We start from the raw sequence: 23021 nt of genomic DNA, 5'->3' as shown, positions 1-23021 counted from the left end.
AAACGGGGTTCGGCATCTGGCCGTCTTGGCAAATTTTATCCACACCACACACCAGGGCTCTATGCACCATTAGCTGAACCACAGAAAGCTGGACGAGTCTGGCATCCCCAAAGAGAAAAGGGAGTGAAATTTACCCCTGCACAGAGGACCTGTCCAATACCTAGGCCCCACGTACATGCATTTTGAGGAAGAAGAGTGTGCAGAGAAGCAATTAGGAGATTTCCGAGCAGCTACAGCCGATATTCAGAGGCACCATTCAGCTTTGTGTTTAGTGGGCTGCTTTTTTTGTTTAAGGGCACAAACTTGCACAGAAACTCTGCTCTCAGTAACCTGATCCGCACAGTATTAGCCATTATACTGCAGTTGGTGAGAACTGCAGAAGTCATCATCATTTATTATCTCCCCCGGCAATGGCCAGGAAGGCCTGGGATTGTGAATCGGGGACAGACAGCACCTCAGTGAAAATAAAAGCACACTTGAAATTCACCACCAAGCGCCTACACTGGCGTGGGGCATTGCCTCCATCTGGGAACCAACTAAGCCAAATGCGCTCTCTACAGCGCCCATCGGAGATGTGACACGACGGCCATGAGGCCAAGAAAATCCACAGCTGTTCTAGAGCCAGCTGGGACGTGGCAAGCACCCTTTCATAATCCGTCTCAGCGTGACTCTGTGCTCAGTGCTGTAAACCCTGGGCAGAGCTAATGTCCCATAGTCCTGTGCTTCTTCAAAAGACCAGCGTGTAGCAAAGGCTAGGGAATAAAATCTGCATACACCTCATCTTTGACAATGCAATTTGCACAAGACGTTGGCAAGCAAATCAAGAGCCCTGGTGTGAACGGGGCCAGAATTTCATGCCCCGTCCCCAGGTGTGTGGCCCCTTAGTACCTCCGCAGCTAGAGCTTTCCAGCTCGCTGTGTGGCCATTTTCCGCCCTTCCCCACAGCTCTGCTAGCCTGTGCTCAGCTGCAAGTGCCCTGAGGGGCTTCTCCAGCATCAGACAGTGGCTGGAGAGCAGCATCACTCTGGCAGCATCCATGAGGAGAGGTGGTTTGGTGCAGCGCTGGTTTCGTGGGTGACCGTGCAGGCTTTGTGGCTGCATGGTGCTGGGCCCGTTTGGGATTCGTGATGTCAGGGGCAGTGGGGCACCACGGGGGAGCGCCACGAAGCAGACTACCACAGGGCGTGCCTCTGCATTGGCTGATGCATGCCCATGGCATGCCAGCCTCCACTTACAGCCCGCGCATTGGGCTGGTGTTATACAGGCCCCATGTCAGGGCTGTGGCTGTCGCTGCCATTGGGGGAAGTTGCAGCCCCTGCATGAGGCCAAGCACTGTTTGTTAACCCACGTTCGCACCTGCCGGTTAAACTAGCAGCAAAGCCCTGGCAATGCAGCGCTGAACTTGGGTTAGCCACGCAAGTGCATCCCGTGAGCCGTTGGCTTGTCCCTCAGGGTAACAAAGCCTAGCAAGGGTTAGGGATGGGGGCGAGGGGGGTCAACCTTCACCACTAAGCCAAGTTGCTGTAACGACACTGCTCTCTGAACCCTAGGGTTGCCAGATGGTTTAACTAAAAGTACCGAACCCCCCCTTCCCTCCCAAAAAAAAACACCGGGGAAAAAATTCTGTTGAGAAAAAAAAAGGGGGGAGACCAAAGTTTTTGAGAGAAAAAAAAAGGTCCCCAAGAGTTATTAAGCAAAAAAAATAAATAAATAAAAAAATAAAACAGCATGGCCCCTTTAAGAAAAGCCTTTGAAGCTTTTTGCCCGCGGCCATCTTGTTTTTCTGATCGAGCCAGAAGACAGCTTCCCTGCGGAACCAGGTAAGTGGAGGAGTCTGGGGGGCTTGGAGGACCCGGGAGGGCACTCGGGGGCTGGGCTCAGTTGCTGAGTGTGTCGTAGGGTTGCCAGGACATTGTCCAGTATTTTCTGATTTTTTTTTTACTAGCCAGGAGGAGAAAATACCAGACTGTCCGGGTCAATACTGGACACCTGGCAACCCTATTGAACCCTGCGTCTGCAACATCACCAGACCTGCCTCAGTGGGCCTGGTGGGGTAGGGGCTGGGGCTGCCCAGGCTGCAGGGACAGGCTCAGCCCCCCAGCATGGCTGTTGGTCTAGAAAGCCCTGTCTGAGCCTAGAGAAATAATAATAATAATGGCGTGGGGGGAAGGCCTGTGCCTTTCCAGGAGCCTGTCAGTTCAGCTTCACCAGGTTGTAATTGTATCTCCATGATGGGTTGTTTAGTGCAGAGGGCCCCAAAGTGTGGGGTGCACCCCTCCACACAGGCCATTGAACAATGGCCAGGGAGGGACTAAGCCAAACCCACAGGGACACAGGTGCTGGAACGGGGGGCGCTGGGCAAAGATGGAGGCAATTATAGGCCAGAGGAGGCTAGGGCTCTGTGATCCCTACCCTCTAGCTGAATATGGAGTCGGGAGTCGAGGGGGGCTCAGCTCCAGCCGACGGCTCTGAGCTCAGGCCAGCGGTTGCAGAGGGAGGGGCCAGGTCAGCCTGATACTGGGGCTGGCCCAACAGGCGTGGAGGCAGCAGCTCAGCTGGTTGGGGTGGGCCAGCAGGTGGCACCTCGTCTGGCCATGGGTAAGGGAGGAGGAGGCACTTAGGATGCCAGCCATGGGGGGGGGGGGGGAAGGGGGCCTTAGGCAGAAGGGCTAGAGGGTGGTCGAGCTGGGAGGCGGGTTCACCCATCACTCATGCTATGGTGCTGCAGCACCCCCTGGCTTGAAGTGGATTCCAGTGTGCAGAGAGGTTACAGTTTGGTTCCATGGCTCTCAGCATCACCACTACACAAATTGTTCCAGTCCCCCCCCCCACACACTCACACACGGGGGCAGGGAGGGCGCGCCACCCATTCCCCCTCCACTCCCAGCTCTGACCCACCCCACCTCCCTAGCTTCAGCCTGCGGCTCCACACTGGGGTCCTGGCCCTACCCTCAACTGCAGCCCCCAGCCTCTGCCCCTTGCTCCTGCTGCCCTCTGCTCCGGAGCCACAGCCCCACACCCAGCCCTGGGATGGAGAGGGTCAGGGTGAGGGCACACCTGTGAAAAGTTTGGGGACCACTGGCTTAATGGCTTTTCTTTTTAAACACACACACTCACAAGGGGCAGGAAGGGCCAGACAGCTGCCCCTGGGTTAGGAGTAGGAGAAGCTACCTCTATCCTGGCCTAAATAAGTTTCCATGAAAGAGAGAGGTGACCCCTTACAAATCGTTGGCCTGTTGTCCCTGGCCTGTGCTCAGCGGCCTCCCACACGTGGCCCAAGTTCATGGTTTCTCACGTGCAATGCAATCGGCGGGCATGCGTGAGCCCAGTGAGGGGGCTTGTGTGCAGGCCTGGGCCCGGCCTTATTCACCTACCCAGCACCTGGGAATGAGGGGCTTGTTAACCGTAGGCCAAGCTGCCATGGCACATGCCGGACCGGCACCGATTCGGGACCCCTGTTCTAAAGGGAAGAGAGACCCAGGCAAAGCCTCAAGGGTGAATAACCCTTCTGAGACGGCGCCCGTCCCTGCTGGGGCCAGGCTGATGACAAATTGGAACCGCTACTAGCTGAACTCAGCAGGATCAGCGCTAGACATGCACAGATGGGTTTGAGGGGGCCTTAAACACACATTAGCAGCCGGGAGGCAGACGCGCGGATGGGGGAGGGGTGACGGCACTGTCAGGTTGACACTGCTGCACCCAACACTTCATTTATTTGCTCGCTGATGCAGCGCGGGTGCCAGGTTTTCAGGCAGGCCCAGAAGAAAAACTTTCCCCGGAGCAAGAGCTGCTGGATCTGCCAAAACAAAGCCGGTTGGTCTGTGTCCCCGAGGCACAGCTTGTGAAAGGGTTAAGCAGGAGGGTTATATAATTAATGTATATTTATTCACTGCCTTACTCAGCCCCTGGAGCACTTCTTTGGCAGCTGTTTAGCACTAAGAGGCCTGTTTCTGATCCAGCTTGCACAGTGTTGTGCTGGGGGTTGCTCCCTGGCTTTACCCCAGGTAACCATGTTCAGAATCTGGCTCTGACTTGTCAGATGCGCCTTCAGTTTCTAAGCCATCAGCTGCTTCCGCGACTCTGGGATGACCATTTTTGCGTGGCTTGATTGAAAGATCGGGCATCAATGCAGCATGTACTTGACGAGTAGTTATTATTTGCAGATGACAAAGACTTAGCTGTAGTATTTAGGATTCCCCCCCTCTGTTGCACCAACTGCATTGCCACTCGTATTTCTGCCGTCTGATGAGTAAAGTCTGTGCAGACTTTTCCATTGTCCAGGAATCCAACAGTTTAGCAGCATTACTTTGGCTGTCACATTGATACGCAGGAATATGGCTCCCAGGATTATGCCATGAGCGTTTTACGTGTCCTAGCAGAACCCACCCTTTTTCTATTAAGACAGGAAGAGCAAGGGTAATTTAATTGTATGAAGAGTGTCTCCAATCCCACGCAGACAAAATGTATCTGCACAGACAGTTGCTCCTTTGCATCAATGAAAGGGCTGGCTGCACGCTGCCCTTCAGCTACCTTGCTCATGGCGTGGCATAGGGCTGGCCGGTGTCCAGTATTTTCACCTCCTGTTCAGTAAAAAAAATTCAGAACATACCAGACATCTAAAATATCCGGTATTTTCTGATTTTTTTTTCCCTGCCAGGAGACAAAAATACCAGACACCTGGCAACTCTACGACACACCCAGAAACTGGGAGGTTCACCCAGACTCTCCACCAGGCCCCCCTGGACACTCTTCCCTCCCCCCTCTTCCATGGTTCTGCAGGGGCTTGTCTTGTAGCTGGAATAGAAAAACAAAATGGCCACCAGCAAAAAAAACCTCTTCTTAAAGGGGCCATATTGATTTTGTTTGTTTAATAACTGTTGTCGGCGTCCCTTTTTTTTTTGCTTAATACCCTTGGTCTTCCCCCTCTTTTTTCCTCAACACAATTTTTCCCCCCCAGTGGTTTTTTTGGAGGGAGTGGGGGTTGTTCGGTATATTTGGTTAAACCATCTGGCAAAGGCACACTCCTAAGTACAGTAGTTAAACTAGCCCCTAGAGCAGACGTGGCTAGGTCAATGCAAGGATTGTGCAGTGGACCTGCCATTTGGAGAGGTAGATCAACTACAGCAGGGGCAGGAAAGATCCGGCCCACCAGGCCTTTTAATCCAGCCCACAGCTTGCCCCAGCAGCATGGAGCTGCGCCGCTCAAAGCGTCTGGCTGCCCCTGTGGCTGTCTGCACTGCAGGAGAGAGGGGGAGGCTTTGTGCACAGAAACTGGCCAATGGGAGCTGAGAGATTTTGTTGGGTGTGGGGGCAGTGTGCCAAGCCGCCCTTCCACACCCCAGTGCAGACAGCCACAGGGAACAGCCAGCTGTTTTGAGAATTCTGGGGCTGCTGGCAGGCAGGGAAGCCTGCCTGAATGTTCTGGTGCCCTTGTATATCCTTCCCCAGGGCAAAATCCAATCCTGCACCCATACGCCCCTCCTGGCCCCTGCACCCCAAGCCTCTTCCCCAGGTCGCAACCCCCTCCTTCACCCCAACTCTCTTTCAGACCCCAGTCTCTTGCCTGCACCGCTGTCTCCAACCCCGAGCTCCCTCCTAGACCCCACATCCCCTCCATAGAACAGTGCGACCCCTGACCTGGTATCAAAATCATGGAGCACCTCCACCCATCCAAAATTATTGCTCACCCCTCAACTACAATGATGGGAAACCTGAAGGCTCTGTCTACCCTGGCGGATTCTTGCACAAGAATGGCCGTTCGTCCACAGAGCAGCAACACTGCCCACCCACTCCTGCGCAAGAGGATTTACAGTAACGCGTGGTAAGAGAGGGCTTCTTGCACAAGAGGGCTCTGTGGACGTGCGGTAAGGGTTTCTTGTGCAAGAAGGCCCTATGGCTAAAATGGCCATTAGAGTTTTCTTGCTCAAGAGAGCGTCCACACTGCCATGGATGCTCTTGTGCAAAAGCACAGCTCGCACATGGCAGTGTGGACGTGTTTTTGCACAAGAACCCTTGTGCAAGATGTTCTTCCACAAGAACCCGCTAGTGTAGACAGAGCCGAAGTGTTTCCCCTATAGCATTATAGCTCCCTTGCAAGAGCTGTGCCATTACAGTGTCGGTAGTATAGACACCCCCATAGTCCTCCCACTCCCTCCCCCCGCACCCATGAATCTGCTCTGCAGGTTTCCATGGCCCTCAGCTTCCTGGCATCTGGAAGTCTTGTAGTCATTCCCAGCATTTAACCACGCATTCACACAGACAGGAAAACATTATCTTCATTTTACAACCAGGGACCTGAGCCTGGAGCGACTGACCTCAATCACACAGCTGGGGGCTTCTGAAGCCCAGCTCAGCAGCCTGTTCTGATGTAGGATGCTGGATTTGGAAGGCAAGGCTCCTCGTATCCCTCTGTGTTGTAACCAAAGTCATTCAGCTTCCTGCCGTGGGGCGGTGCCTCCTCCCCAGTTTCCCCATCCTGCCTCCCACTCATCCCAGCCCCTCCTTGTGCGAGAATGCTTTCCAAGTGGCTCTCCTTTGAAGCCACAGGTTTTCCCGCCACTGCAACTTGGCACTGCTCACTTCCCACCAGCAAAGTGTTGGACAGCTGATCGCCTCCGTCAGCCCCTTCGCGCCCTCCTGGGACTTGCCCACCACCAAGCGCTGCGGCGTCTCTGTCACTGCTGTTTGATCCGCTGCAGATGTGTCCACGCGCGCTTTCGGTGACAGCATTAACAGGCTGGAGCTAGCACCACGGGGGCCGAATGAGAACCCAAACGCTTCAGCGCATGTTTTTGGGCGACAGCAAGAGGCCCTTTCGTGCTCCATTCTGGACGCTGCTACAAGCATTGGAATTTGCATGGGAAAGTCAGAGACCGGACAGAATTATGCATGCGTATAGGATATCCTTGGGAAACAGTGGTTGACACTGTGCTAAATGCTAACAAATGGAAGGCCTTGACTCATTGCCTAATCCTTCTGCAGCATTGGGTGGCAGGGTTGCCTTGCCAGGGGGCTCTGCATGAGGGGAAATGGGAAATCAAGGGCTCCTGTGTTACCCCAGGGGCATTGGTAGCAAACGCTGCTAGTGCCCTTGCCAGAAGTTCAGGATCACTCTGCCCCATCAGGGTCTATCTCCTGTGAATTAATTAAGCGCTGAAGTAAATAGTTCTTCCTTCCTCTGGGGTAAGCGCAATAGCGGAGGTGATGTTTAGGTGCAAACCGGCTAAAATGTTATTCAGGGCTTGATTACAAAGGAGGGAGAAATAACCCGACGCAGATTTGACAAACATCAAACAAAACTGGTATTAGTGACAGCAACAAATAGGGGGCTTGAAGCCCAGACCTGCTAGATCAAACCCTTTGGCTCTGTGATTAAAATGGTAAGAAAACCCCTAATACAGCGATTCTTCTTTCCTCAGCACTTGGCCAGAATCTGCTACTCTCAGGCTGATTTAGGACCCCTGGGGAGGAGCACTAGGGAGTCCCACAGTGTCCTGTCCTGGGCTGGCGGGTGAAGAGGAGTTGCAGGCTGGTGACAGTACAAGCAGTTTGTGCTGGTGAGGATGGTAAAACCCTCGTCTTCCTCCACTGCAGGCGCTGCTGGGATGGTCCCTCCTTGTCAGATGGTAGAACAGACAGACCCGGGCACTGCTACCACTAGGGCGCACAGCCCTGAGGCTGAGGCAACACAGTCCTTAGAAAGCCCCCAGGACGGGAAACGTCTGAGGAGAATAGAACGCTCATGATCACTTGGCGGGAAAATCCGGTTTAGGCTGGTCTCTGAGTGCTCGGTGCCTGAGGTGATCCAACATGGAGTCCTAGGTCAACGGTTACAAACTCCCATTGTGGGTGCCCCAATTACTAACATAAACACCATCCTAACGTTAGATTTTAACAAGGTAGAACAATTCAATCCTACACAATCAAAACACGCGAATACCTCTCTGCCAACAATGCAGCTTACCTATTATAGTCAGGGAAGTAAGGGTTACCCTGGGGAACAGCCATGCCAGATTCTCACCTGGGGCCATTGGCTCTAGCCACATGGCCCACAATGGAGCCGTGTCACTTGATACTAGCTGATGATTCATCTGAGGCCCATGTATAAAATGTGCTAATATGAATAAGGGCTTTTCAGCAATCAGGCTCTAACTGAGTGGGTATATTTTTAAGCTAGTCCTATCCACCTGAATCATTCATTCATTTTGTGCTATTATCTTCTCTGCAAGAGATTGATTGTACTCAAAAGCCCATTATTCTCACGTGCCAATCAGGGCGGGAATGCAAAAGATCTCTCTTAGGAAGTCACCACCCTTCAGTATGATTATTGATTTCTCGCTGATGCTTGGGGGAAAAAAGCGATTTCGTTCTAAAGCCTGACGCATTAATGGACACAAGAACTGCATTCAGTGCTAATGGCTGGCACATTTGCAGCCTTTACCATTCATCACACAGTTTTGAGCTCTGCTCCTTGCCTGGCTTCAAAGCCACCTTTAGAAGGTGTCTCTCCCCGTTTGTGTTACCAAGCAGCCCAGACTCAGGTCAGCGCCCCACTGCATGGGGTTAGGCCCATAATGAGCAACAGTCTCTGCTGATATTCCCTAAATTTGTTTCCACCCATGTGCGGAATACATTTTGTTCTGTGCACCGAGGCACGTGCAGATGTGCACCACCAGTACAAAGACATGCTGCCAGCTGTGGGCATGCAGCTAATCAGATGGGCAGCATTTGAATCTCTTCTGGGTAGCCACTCGAGCGCTCAGTTTACAGGGAACATTGGTCTCTGCCCCCCCCCCGCCCTCCCCCAAAGAATTTACAACCTAAATAAGGGGGTGGAAGAAGAGACAGAAGAGCAGAGACGTAACCAAGGTCATGCAGCAGGTGAGTGGCAGAGGCCGGACCAAAACCCAGCTCTCCCATCGTGGACAGCACAACGCTTCTGTCAAGGAGAATACACTTCACCATTGCCCCAAAAAACATGAACATTTATAGCATGCAAAGGGTGAGTGGCCAATTCCACCCCCCCCCCCCCCCAGTGTTTGTCCTTGCTGATTTAAATGAAGACTAACGAACTCTCTCCGTGGTATTTTTAACATGCCCATTCACCTTGGTGTTGCTGTACCCAACTAGCAAGGCTGGAACACATATTGCTCTTGCGCTCTGGCACTGGGTTCCCTGGGTAGGCATGTCTGCATTGGGGGATTTTTGCTGGGTGGCAATCCTGGGACAAGGCAGCAAATGGGAAATGCGTGTCCTACACACTTCCATCTGCCTGCTGTCATGCTTGGCATCAGCTTGACCACATCCAGCAAGGCATGCCATCCCCACGCACCCGCTGCTGGGAACACTCTGCCTCCAGCTGCTGAGTGGCTCCATTGGGCTCTCGCCAGCTCAGACACACTGTGAAATGTAGCCATGCAGGAGGGTCACGGGGAGAGGAAGGGGAGACCCTCAGGGATGGTGCCAGGTCCCAATCTGATAGGGGCTTTATACAGTGGGCTCAAGCCTGTGACTTAAGTACCCAAGTGAACGGGAGCCAGCGGTGTTTGTGACGTGGAGGCAAGAGGTGTGCATCTTGGTGCTGCAGGGATTTGAGATGGCATTGGAGCCACCTGTCCAGGAGGAGGTGAAAACATGGACCGTGAGGGAGGGTGTCAGTTGACAAGCAAGGGCACGAGTCCTTCCCAGTGCGGCAGAGGTGAGAAATGATATTTCTCGCCAGTGGCCACTTGCATTCCTCCACTGCCCTGGGCTAATGTGGCAGCTGGGCGATGGCATAGATGTTCAGACTCAATTTTCCACCTCCCACTCCTAGTACTGCTGCCTTATCTGTCATGCCACGTGAGTCCTCTCAATCCCCAGAGTCAAATCTTGAGAGGGGCTGAGCTGCCTGGACTCCAGGCACCCTTGCCCTCAGGGATGGATCCTCTTCCAACAATGGAAGCCGCAGGCTCTCAGGGCGTGTCTCTACTTACCCCAAGATTGACACCATGGAGATCAATCTCTCGGGGTTCAATTTAGTGGGTCTAGTAAGGACTTGCTAAATCAACCACTGATAGTAGCCCCATCAATCCCGGTATGCCCATTGACCTCCCACAGTGAAGACCCCCACGGGAACGTGACCAAAGGTACGTTGCCTCCAGCTACGCTATTCACATAGCTGGAGTGCATATCTTAGGTCGATTTTCTCCCCTAGTATAGACCTGGCCGCCAGCCCAGATCCCTAAAGGTAGTTATGTGCAAACTCTTATTGAAATTACTGGCCATTTTGGCACCTAATTAGCCTTGAGAAACTGAGGCCACATCTTCACTCTGCAGAAGATTGATCCTGCTGCAATTGATCTTCCAGAGTTTGATTTAGCAAGTCTAATTCAGACTTGCTAAATCAAATTCAGAGGCACCTCCCCCCACCAGTGTCCAGTACTCCTGCACTTGTGAAGAGTAAGGGAAGCTAATGAGAATTTTTGCTCCTATCCTCCTCCTGCTGCGGGAACTCCCCACAAGCTCAGCTTAAAGTAAGCTGACTCTAACTACGTATTCTACATAAATGGAGTTGCATCCCTTAAGCCGAGCTACCGGGTCCAGCGTAGACCTGGCCTGAGCCTTCACCTCACGGAAGACAATGGAGTTACCCCAGTTTTACTCTCTGTAACTGAGATTACAGCCTGGCCCTGTAGCACCATGGATCTTTCTGGTTAATATATAAACGTATTAGTGATGGGGTGAGTCATGTAGCTGCACTGCCTCAGTTTCCCTTGTCTATAAAACAAGGAATAGCTACTTATAGGCCACATGTATTTTATTATTTGCCATTCATCTTTCGCCCGGGCCGCTGAGTGCCTGTTCCATTGGGAATGGCTCGAGTAGCTTTGCTTGGGAAGATTCCCCATTACATAATTGCTTAACCATGCCATTCTTCGAGCCCGGTGCCTGGGAACTGGCCTGTTTGCTCCATACTTTAGTGGAATATTTTAATGGAAAAATAACGTGCGCTAACGGAAAGTCAGTTCCGCCGGTGCTAAGATGGTAATGAAATATTATCGTAACAGGCTGTTCCTACTGAGTTGCAGGCTTTCCTTTTCCGAGGGAGCACCATTTTGGCAAGATGCGGCAGGCTGCCCGGAGGGAAGGTCCCTGCAGAAAAGGCAACACACCAGTCGATCTGAGAGGAGAGCTCATTAGAAAAACCACGCGTTTGGCAGAAGCCCACTGGAGAAAGCTGTTGGGTAACAGGAGAGACCCTTTCTCAGCTGGAGCCGAATGCGTTGTGCTAACCCCAGAATTAAAGCGCTGAAAGATCCCCTTTTGCTGAGCAATAATTGGATATCCCAGAAGGCTTCAGAGCAAAGGTGGGAAAGCGGAAAGGCCCAGTAGCTAGGAGATAGAGGCTGCCTTCCTAGAGTGACATTTGGAAAGAGGTAGGAAGGTAGCAGGTTCGGGTGTGCTCAACCTACCTGCCATGGGCTTTAGGGATTTTGATTAAAGGACTTTCTGTAAGCTAGGCAGAACAAAGCAGAATAGCAAAGGAAGCTCAGAGTGCCAGCAACACCAGGGCTGTGTCTAGACTGGCAAGTTTTTCCGCAAAATCATCTGCTTTTCCGGAAAAACTTGCCAGCTGTCTACACTGGCCGCTTGAATTTCCAGAAAAGCACTGACGATCTCATGTAAGATCATCAGTGCTTTTCCGGAAATACTATGCTGCTCCCATTCGGGCAAAAGTCTTTTTCCGAAAGACTTTTGCGCAAAAGGGCCAGTGTAGACAGCACAGTACTGTTTTCCGCAAAAAAGCCCCGATCGTGAAAATGGCGATCAGGGCTTTTTTGCGGAAATCCACGTCTAGATTGGCCACGGACGCTTTTCCACAAAAAGTGCTTTTATGGCAAAGCATCCTGCCAATCTAGACGTGCTTTTCCGAAAACGCTTTTAACGGAAAACTTTTCCATTAAAAGCATTTCCGGAAAATCATGCCAGTGTAGACGTAGCCCAGGAGTACATAAAAACTCAAGAACAGCCGTACTGGGTCAGACCAAACCCATCTAGCCCAGTGTCCTATCTTCTGACAGTGGCCAGTGCCAGGTGCTCCAGAGGGAATGAACAGAACAGGGAATCATCAAGTGATCCCATTCCCAGCCTCTGATGACAGAAGCTAGGACACCATTCCTACCCATCCTGGCTAATAGCCGTTGATGGACCTACCCTCCATGAATTGATCTAGCTTGTTTTTGAACCCTGTTAAAGTCCTGGTCTTCACAACCTCCTCTGGCAAGGAGTTCCACAGGTTGACTGTGCAGTGTGTGAAGAAATGCTTCCTTTTGTTTGTTTTAAACCTGCTACCTATTAATTGCATTTGGTGACCCCTAGTTCTTGTGTTATGGGAACAAGTAAATCACTTTTCCTTAGTGACCTCTTCCCCAGCAGTCATGAGTTTATAGACCTCTATCATATCTCCCCTTGGTCCCCTCTTTTCTAAGCTGAAAAGTCCCAGTCTTTTTAATCTCTCGTCATATGGGATCCATTCCAACCCCCTCATCATTTTTGTTGCCCCTTTTCTGAAGCTTTTCCAATGCCAAGATTTTTATTTATTTATTTTTTGAGCTGAGGCGACCACATCTGTATTCCAGATGTGAGCGTACCATGGGTTTATACAGAGGCAGTAAGATATGCTCTATCCTCTTTTTTAACTGAAGCCAGTGGAATGACCCCAGGGTAAAACAGATGTGAGAACGGATTCAGGCCATATGTAAGCACCAGGAGAGGAGCGTTTCCCAATGCCAGCACCAGCTTTTCTCAATGCTGAGCACCCCATGCAGTCTTCTTTCAGCCTACACTCTGGTCTGGGCTATTCCTGTAGTCACTAAAAGGCTAAGTCTGGGGTGGCCAACCAGTTAGATACGAGCCAAAAGAGTTGTGGATAGCAGTGCAAAGAGCCACACATCCCTCCCCAGACCCAGGCATCCCCAGTCCCCTCCCCATCTCAACACCCTCCCCCTCCCCCAGAGCCAGGCGCCCCCAGCTCCCCGCACTCTAACTCAATGCCCTCCCCCAGAGCCAGGCCCCCCCAGACCCCCCTCCCATTCTAACCCAAAGCTTGGGTCTCACCAGAGCTCCCACTGCCACAGCCACGTGCTCCTCCCTCCAGGACCTGGGGCGCGTGCACAAAGCAGGCATGTGGCTCCGAACGAGCCGTAACCCTGAGAGCCGCATTTCTGTGAGCAAAGAGCCGCATGTGGCTCAAGAGCCACAGGCTGGCCACCCCTGAAGTGGTCCTTGCTCACTAGACAAGCTGTACCACGGACTACTGACCCATTGGTTAAAACAGGGGTCTGGGATCCGGGACTCCAGCGTTCTCTTCCTGGCACAGCCACGGACGCCGTCTCTCACTGTAGACGAGGCGTCACGTCACTGCTCTGTGCCTCAGTTTCCCCTGTGCTACGAGGGTAACAGCGCTGGTCTACTTCAGAGGGATGACGAGGCTGCCATAACAATTAACTGGAGAGTGCTTGGGGCCCCTCAAATGAAAGCGAGAGAAGGGGGAGTTGTCATTGCTGTAAAACAGGGGTCACCAACCAATAGATCAGGATCTACCGGTAGCTCTTGATGCCTTTGACAGGTGATCCTGACTGGTTTGGCAGGGATGCTATCAAGTGCTGGCACTTCAGCTGCCCTTCCCCACACAGTCATGCTGCTCCTGCCCTCTGCCTGGGAGCTGCCCCCTTTGCTGTGTAGTGTGTGGGAGGGAGAAGGGGGGGCACAGATGTCAGGGTGTGTCTCTCCTCCCCCACTCCTGTACCTTATCTCCACACAGAGCGCAGGGGATGAAGGGAGCTTGGGAATGCAAATCTCTGTCACTCTCACACACACACACACACTGTCCTTCCCGCTCGTCTCCTGCCCCAACACATACGTGGGGGTGGTGGTTACCTCTGTTACTGCTTGCAAAGTGGGTTCGTTTTGGTTTATGACTGGCCTGTGCATTTCATCCTTTTCATTTCTCTCTTACGTTTAAACGTAATCAGGGCCGGGCCACAACATTTTGGCACCTGAGGCGGGGAGCTCAAAGGACGCCCCCATGTCCCTTCGCTTGAGCCAAAACTTTGCAAGGTCTCAATTCTGCCTTCTTCCTCCAGCCCAGCACTCCCCCATCTCTGTGCATCTAGCGCAGAGAGAATACGGAGGCACCAGCAGCAGACACAGTTTTCTACACTCTGGGTCCTAGTGGTACCTCCCTCCTCCACACTCTGGCACCGGAGGTGGCCACCTCATTTCGCCTCATGGTAAGGCCGGCCCTGAATGTAATTCTTCGAGTAGTGAGTTCTAAAATGCTGAACCGGTTGTGGCTGGACTCATTATTCCTGTGGTAATTGCTGCTCCTGGAAGTGGCTGGCATCTCCCTGCAGCATGGGGTCTGTCCCCACATGTTGTCCTTGCCTGCAAACACCACTCCTGCTGCTCCCATTGCTTGATAACTAGGAACCGTGGCCAGTAGAAGCTGTGAGCTCAGTGCATGTGTAACCACAACCAAGGCGGATTTGAACCTGGGAAGCTGACTATAAGGAGCCGCTACCCTCTGAGCTAAAAGCCAGCTGGTTCTCAGCCCATGCTGTAGAGGTCTCTAGATCTTAATTGTTGCAGCGGTCTAATACTTGCAGTACTCAGTAACCCACACTAGGGCTACATCTACACTCACGGCTTCTTGCGCAAGGGTTCCTGTGCAAGAAGTCATAGAATAATAATAGGACTGGAAGGGACCTCGAGAGGTCATCGAGTCCAGCCCCCCGCCCTCAAGGCAGGACCAAGCTCCATCTACACCATCCCTGACAGATGTCTATCTAACCTGTTCTTAAATATCTCCAGAGAGGGAGATTCCACCACCTCCCTTGGCAATTTATTCCAATATTTGACCACCCTGACACTTAGGAATTTTTTCCTAATGTCCAATCTAAACCTCCCCTGCTGCACTTTAAGCCCATTACTCCTTGTCCTGTCCTCAGAAACCAAGAGGAACAAATTTTCTCCTTCCTCCTTGTGACACCCTTTTAGATATTTGAAAACCGCTATCATGTCCCCCCTTAATCTTCTTTTTTCCAAACTAAACAAGCCCAGTTCAGGAAGCCTGGCTTCATAGGTCATGTTCTCTAGACCTTTAATCATTCTTGTCGCTCTTCTCTGTACCCTTTCCAATTTCTCCACATCTTTCTTGAAATGTGGTGCCCAGAACTGGACACAGTACTCCAGCTGAGGCCTAACTAGTGCAGAGTAGAGCGGCAGAATGACTTCACGAGTTTTGCTTACAACACACCTGTTGATACAACCTAGAATCATATTTGCTTTTTTTGCAACAGCATCACACTGTTGACTCATATTCAACTTGTGGTCCACTATGACCCCTAGATCCCTTTCCGCCATGCTCCTTCCTAGACAGTCGCTTCCCATCTTGTATGTATGGAACTGATTGTTCCTTCCTAATTGGAGCACTTTGCATTTCTCTTTATTAAACCTCATCCTGTTTACCTCTGACCATTTCTCTAACTTGCTTAGGTCATTTTGAATTATGTCCCTATCCTCCAAAGAAGTCGCAACCCCACCCAGTTTGGTATCATCTGCAAACTTAATAAGCGTACTCTCTATCCCAATATCTACATCATTGATGAAGATATTGAACAGTACGAGTCCCAAAACAGACCCTTGAGGAACTCCACTTGTTATCCCTTTCCAGCAGGATTTAGAACCGTTAACAACTCTCTGACTTGCGCAAGAAAACGTCCACACTGCCATGTGTGCACTGCGCTTTTGCGCAAGAAAGCTCTGACGGCCATTTTAGCCATAGGGCTTTCTCGCGCAAGAAATCCCTGCCGAGCGTCCACACTGCCCGCTTGCGCAAGAGCTTACACCTGTTAAAAAAGAGCGTAGTGCTTGCGCAAGAAGCCCTCTCTTACCACGTCGTGCTGTAAATTTCCTTGCGCAGTGTGGACGCTCTGCGGATTCTTGCGCAAGAACGGCCATACTTGCGCAAGAAGCCGCGAGAGTAGACATAGCCTAGGGGTGTGTCTAGACTACATGCCTCCTTCGACGGAGGCATGTAGATTAGCCAGATCGGAAGAGGGAAATGAAGCCGCGATTAAAATAATCGCGGCTTCATTTAAATTTAAATGGCTGCCCCGATCTGCCGATCAGCTGTTTGTCGGCAGATCGGGGGAGTCTGGACGCGATGCCCCGACAAAGAAGCCTGTCTTCATCGGCACAGGTAAGCCTCGTGAAACCAGGTTTACCTGTGCCGATGAAGAAAGGCTTCTTTGTCGGGGCATCGCGTCCAGACTCCCCCGATCTGCCGACAAACAGCTGATCGGCAGATCGGGGCAGCCATTTAAATTTAAATGAAGCCGCGATTATTTTAATCGCGGCTTCATTTCCCTCTTCCGATCTGGCTAATCTACATGCCTCCGTCGAAGGAGGCATGTAGTCTAGACACACCCTAGGTGTGTGGGTTACACGTGTAACTGAGGGGCAGCACATGGCGCCATGGAGCCACTGCTGTACATGCCAGCTGCTTTCAGGAGCGATGCAGGAGTAAACCTGCCTTAACCGCACTGCTCCACCACCCAGAACCTGTCTCAGTTAGGAGGTGCCCAGCCAGTCTGCTTCCTGAGCCCCTATCCCAGCCCCGAAACTCCTCCTGCGTCCAACCTGCTGCCCCAGACGTGAGTTCCCCTGCACCCAAACTCCTTCCCAGAGCTTGCACCCTGAAAACGCTCCTGGACCCTAATCCAGGACCCTAATCCTAAGCCTGGAGCCCCTCCCGCACTGCAAACCCCGTGGCCCAAGACCAGAGCATGTACCCAAATCTCCTACCACAGCCTAGTGCAAGTGAGTGAGGATGGGGGAGGAAGGGGGATGGAGTGAGCAGGGTGAGGCCTCGGAGAGGGGAAGAGCAGAGACAGGGCCTTAAAAAAGGGGCAGGCAAGAAGTGGCACAAGGTTATTTGGGTGTGAGGTAGAGCTTACATTGCACTTAAATGGAAAAAGTGATCTAATGGTGAAAAAGGTCGGCGACTGCTGTAAGAGAAACCTTGTGCACTACAATGAAGTTGAAAAAGACCTGGAGATCACGCCCCTGGGGGAGAATCGCCACCCCCAGCTCCCTTAGCAATAAACCCCTTCTTATCACAAGCCGCAGCACACAATAGGGCCTTTTCATTGCAAAATGGTGCAACGCACACTTGTCTCAGACTGTGTCCCTCTCACCTTTGGAAACAAACTCCTAGTTATGTAAGTCCCCTGGCCTTTCCAGCCACAATCATTTGCATTTACATTTTGATGAGAATCCCTGTTTATTTAGCTACTAGCGCAATGTATATTTTTCTGTAGTGTCTTTCATTCCGAGCCCCAAGGGACGGGGGACGCCGGAGCTTGCTGTTTGCAGAGTGGGGGCCCGCTGCTCCTCTGCAGACACACTCAGGCCAACATTAAAAAGCAGGGGAATGGGCTTTGTTGTTGGGACTCAACACGTTTCTTCCACCCACGGCGTGCGGTAACACTATGCAGCAGTAATGGCACCCTGCTAGTTGAGTGTGTCTAATCTCCAACTCTTTTGCTGCTCCTGATGGCTTTTCCTGTTCTTTATCTGGCTGTAAGTCCAGGCCTGGAGTCCTGGGAGAATTCATTCTTCCGGCCTCAAGACAGCACCGTGTAGCAATCAGTTGTATTGTGAAGTGTAACTAACAGGACCTGGGCTAAGCCACACGGCTGCCTTGTTGCTATAATTAAAAGGAATCCCTCTTTAATCCCGTCTCTAGCGTGCGTTAGATAATGAACACCCCGTCAGTCATAAGCCAGGGGGTAGCAGAGCAGTATCCACCGACAGAATGGAGGGGGTGTATCAGAGCAGGGCTGGCTTGGTCTGGGTTTCAGTTGCTTTTCTGACATGACCACATGTGCTGCGCATATGGTGCACAAGCTAAAGGGGAGACGCCGTCCATCCCTTGAGCAGCTGTCAGAGGATTTTGGTGTTGTTTACCTAAGGCTCTGGCAGCAACTAGACTCGAGTCCCATAGACTGTAATAGGGATAAACCCATGCACTTTCTATAGAAATGTAATAAGGCTTTAAAGAAAAAAGATAAGGCTCCTAGGTGGGAGGGGGAAGAGCACACAGGGCTCCATGTACTGCCCCTGCTCTGAGCACTAGCTCCACACTCCTATTGGCTGGGAACCTAAACTGGCTGCATTTGGGCACAGCATGGTCTGCGGTGCCAGGAGAGGCAGGAAGTTTCCTTAGGGCCCTCACTGCACTGGAGCCGCTCAAGATAAGCCCCTCCTGCCCCAGCCCTGACACCCCCAAAGCCAGAGGCCCCTCCGACACTGCAAAGCTCGCCTCAGCCCCAGCTCGGAGCCCACGCTCCAGTCAAATTACGTTGGGTCGCGGCATCAGCAATTTTCTTCAACTGGGTCATGAGAAAAAAAGTTTGAAAACCGCTGGTCTATAGGAAAGTTGGAAGGAATATCTATGGAACCAATATCAGTCCCTGTTAAATAGAGCAGAGCAATAAAGCCAACGCCTCCATTTTAAAAAAAATGGAGAATAATGGTGAGTGGATATAGCGTCCTTGGAACTAACATTTACTGGCAACATACCACTAGACTCTCCAAAAATCAGCCACTCACAATTCCCACTGCTTTGTTATCAAGACAGCCCCAGAGGCCTGCATAATGCTTCAGCAATAGCATGGCACATGTCAATTTTGACAGCTAACAGCAATGCTTATTCAAAGCGCTTTTGTTGAATTATTGATTTACATATTCGCAGTTGTGCAATGGTCTGGGTTTTTTTTTTTTATTTTTATCAATGTGCATTTTCTTATCTGGGGGAAATATGGTGGGTCAGGCAATGGGTGGGGGGTGTCAGGCAAGAATTATTTCATGATAGCAGATACAAAGCGTGCAAGACTTTATATCAGGTAAAATGCAAATGACCAACATTGCATGTCAAAATATATAACATAAGGATCCTTAAATCAAACGCTCGTACGTTCTCAAGAGGCATTTTTCATACTTTGCCTACCTGTGCATTTCAGTGCGCATCCGTGAAATCATTTTTCTTCGGTTTGCGGGTGGCGTTCAGAGACATCGACATTTATTGCCATTTACCAATAAAAATCGAATCCATCCGTGCTGGTTTATCAACTCCGCAGCCCACCAAGCCCAAAGCATTTGCCAGCTTGGGAAAATGAGTTTTGCACAATGGTTGGGATTGTTCATTTAGAACCCTGACTTACTTGTAAGGATCATCTTACAGTAGGCACAACACAGCAGGTGCTGGGCAACTGAAACCTACCCCTCACCCCCACCATATCTCTGCTACGGCACATCAGCTCTGGCCAGCTGCAAAAGCTGCTGCTCAGTTTCTGAGACTTCCCCGAGCAGAGACAGCTAATAATGCAGACACTGGCCTGAGAGCTGGTCAAGGACTAAGATGGCACTATAAAAAGGGCCACACCGGGGTAGATATAGTTCTCTTTTGAACCCTGTTAAAGTCCTGGTCTTCCCAACATCCTCTGGCAAGGAGTTCCACAGGTTGACTGTGTGTTGTGTGAAGAAATACATCCCTTTGATTGTTTTAAACTTGCTACCTATTAATTTCATTTAGTGACCCCTAGTTCTTATGTTATGGGAACAAGTAAATCACTTTTCCTTATTTTCTGTCTCCAGACCCAGTCATGAGTTTATAGACCTCTATCATATCTCCCATTAGTCCCCTTTTCACTAGGCTGAAAAGTCCCAGTCTTTTTAATCTCTCTTCATATGGGACTCGTTCTAAACCCCTAAGCTTTTTTGTTGCCCTTTTCTGAACCTTTTCCAAGGCCAATAGATCTTTTTTAAGAGGAGGCGACCACATCTGCACACAGTATCCAAGATGTGGGCAAACCAGGGTTTTATACAGAGGCAATATTTGTCTTATTCTCTGCCCCTTTGTTAACGCTTCCTAACATTCTGTTTGCTTTTGTGATGGCCGCTGCACGTGGCGTGGCTGGTTTTAAAGAACTATCCACAATGACTCCAAGGTTACTCTCAAGGGGCAATAGCTCATTTAGTTGCCATGGGATCGGTTTTCCTTTGACACCTCGGCATGCTCTGCTCTTGGGTGAACCGGGCACGGGAGTCGATTTCCACCAGCAAAGCTCCCTATTGGGTCCATGAAACAGAATCACAATGGGCTTAGCTCATAGGAACAGGGGGCCAGATCCCCCACACCAGACCACCTGCACTCAGCAGCAGTCAGAGCCAAGGTGGCCTTAAACCTGGACTGGACTCCAATAGAATAGCTTGAGGGCTGCTCTAAATGGCATACCAGCTACCAGTGGTGTGTCAGGAGGCCAGAGGTCAGCTAGATGCAGATGTGTCCCGGATCCGTTCCCTTTCCTTCCAGCCATCTCCCCACACCTTGTGGCTAGGAGAGTTAGGAGCTGCGGCAGTGGCACTGTGCCATCCAAGCATTCCCCTAGGCAGACAGAAACCCTCAAGATGCTGAATCCATTGTGGGTCTAGGCTGCTTGGAGTCACTGGAGCAGTGCAGCCTGCCCCAGCCGCCTAGAGAAGCAGGCCTGGGATAGTGAGTTAGATTTTGGCCAAGCTCAGGGCTTGAGGGGCGGGGATGTGATCGGAGCGTGGGTCTGTTGCAAAAGCAGAGATCTAGGAGTCAGCTTCTGCTCGGAGCTTGGGTGGAGGAAAAAATCACCCAGCTGCCGTGGTGTCCCACCCTCCCCCTTGGAAAACCAAGATAACAAATATGTCTCTGCCTCCAGGAGTGGCTAATTCACTCATGGCCACGAAGCCCCTCATGTGACAAGTGCCAAGCAGGGTCAAGTATGATTATCGCGGTGCCCAGAGGCCTGGGTGATGGGCAGATGAAACTTGTCTACACCGATCAATTGCAGGTACCGCTGAAAGGGGCTTCCTATGGAGGTGGTTACACTGTAAATGCATGTACCCGCACTAGGAACTAGATGTTCATGGGCTTGCTCTGCTCGTGCGAATGCCTATAAAATAGCAGTGTTGCCCGTATGCAGGGCAGGTGGCTCAGCTAGGTACCCAGAGGGATGAGGCAGGATTTTACCCTGTAACCCCCCTCCATTTTTTGGCATCAGCTCACACAGAGCTAGCATGTGTCTGTGACTCCACCGTGGAGATCACAGCTTCCTGCCGCTCCACACACATCCCCTCGTTTCTCCCTCGAGCTGCACGGCTGGGGGTGCTTTGCTCTTTGCAATTCGCCCGGCCTCGCCAAGCGCCCAGCTGAGCCGCAGGCTGAACTGTCATTTGGGGCATGTCTGCACGAGGAAATTATTTCGAAAGAATGAAATAACCGCTCCTGAAATAGCTATTTCCAAATAGCGTCGCCTCACTACGGGGAAGCCTTGAAATTAAGCCGAGGCAGGAGCCCCTAATGTGGAAGCGCTACCTCGACGGGGGAGTAATTACTCTGGGGACTAGCTGTTTCGAACGCGCAGCAGTGGCGCGTCCACACCACCGCTGTGTCGAAAGAACGGGCTTGGCCGTGTGGACGCTCCGCTTGTTATTTCGAAATAAGGCCCCAGGGTAGACTGGGGCGAGGGGAGGAACAGAGTTGCTTCGAAGTCCATGCTCTGAACAAATGGGAGACAAGGCGGAGGAGGTGCTTACGGACTAGCGGAGAGGAGTCGAGGGCGGCAGCACTGGGAATACCACACAGCCTCCCACACCCACACTGAACACCCAGGGCAGGGCGTTTCAAACGTTTTCCTCGTGACCCAGTTGCAGAAAATGGTTGATGCCGCGACCCAACATCATTTGATTGGAGCGTGGGCTCTGGGGAGGGGGGGGCTGAGGAAAGCCTGGGGGTGTAGGAGGAGACTCGGGCTGAGGGCGCATCAGGGCTAGAGCAGAAGGGGCTTCCCTTGAGCGGCTCCCAGGGGTGCTGAGGCAGCTTCCTGCCTCTCCTAGCACCACAGGCCATGCTGTGCCCAGAAACAGCCAGCAGCAGGTTCCCAGCTAATGCTCAGGACAGGGGCAGTGGGCAGAGCCCTGTGTGTTCCCCTCCCCCTACTTAGACACTTCTGGGGCACAGCACAGTCTGCGGTGCAAGACAGGCAGGGAGTTGCCTTAGCCCCCCACTGGTCCCCGGATGCCCCTGCAGCAACAAGACCCAGCGCCCGACATTCCACCGCCCGGTGCTGGGTCGTGACCCCTAGCTTGAAAGGCACAGCCCCAGGGCTCTGGAGTGGGTGTCGTGCTGGGAGAGGGGTGACCTCCAGGCGCTGAAAGCACAAAATGGGCCCTGCCCAAATGGCTCATGGAGCGGCAGCTTTCAGCAAAACACCACGGAGCAGGAGACTTGCCACAAAACCGGGAGTGTTTACAACCCAGCCGCTTCCCCGACGTTACTGTCACAAATCCGGATCTTTGCTGCTCCTGGCCCTTTGCCCACCCAGATGGCTGCGCTGTGTGCCATGCCCCCTGGCTATTCAGCCCAGAAGAAAGGATGGACGGACAGATGCCCCGAAGGGTAGGCTCAGCTCAAGAGCTGGCTAGGAACTTTCCCATCGTTCAGGGGACCTGGGGCAGGACTTTCAATTCAGGTCCATCTTCCCTCTCCCTCCCCCTCCCCTTCTCTCCCTTCCCTCTTTTCCCCCCTCCTCCCCCTCTCTCCTCCTCCTCCCTTCACCCTCCCTCTCTTCTCTCTCCCCCTCCCTCTTCCTTCCCCTCTCCCTCCCTCTTTCCCCCCTCCTTCTGAGCTGTTCTAAAGCTTTAGAGAGCGGAATATGGTGCCAAGTGCACCACACACCAGATCCTGCACTTCCACCCCACATGAGCAGTCCCAGGGGTTACCCACTAGCGGCAGCAGAGAGGGGTAAGGTGGGGAATTGAGGGACGGGGTATTGGGGTTGTTCTGTGGACTGTCTCCGGAAGGGGTCTGTTTTATCACACAGTGTACAGGTTGCACTCTAAACTCCAGAACTGTCTGGTCCAGTAAGGACCACAGATATTGCTGG

The 23021-nt window shown here is 52.0% G+C and overlaps 1 long non-coding RNA gene across 1 annotated transcript in view; it reads right to left on the bottom strand.

The window, feature by feature from the left end:
* The window catches only part of LOC106732434 (uncharacterized), a 94793-nt gene that overhangs the window by 23038 nt on the left and 48734 nt on the right, over positions 1–23021 (bottom strand). The gene's annotated exons all lie outside the window — the stretch shown is intronic.

Source organism: Pelodiscus sinensis, chromosome 14, assembly GCF_049634645.1.
Source record: "Pelodiscus sinensis isolate JC-2024 chromosome 14, ASM4963464v1, whole genome shotgun sequence".
Classification (NCBI taxonomy): Eukaryota; Metazoa; Chordata; order Testudines; family Trionychidae; genus Pelodiscus; species Pelodiscus sinensis.
The sequence above is the reverse complement of the archived record's forward strand: the minus strand, read 5'-3'. Positions and strand labels throughout refer to the sequence as shown.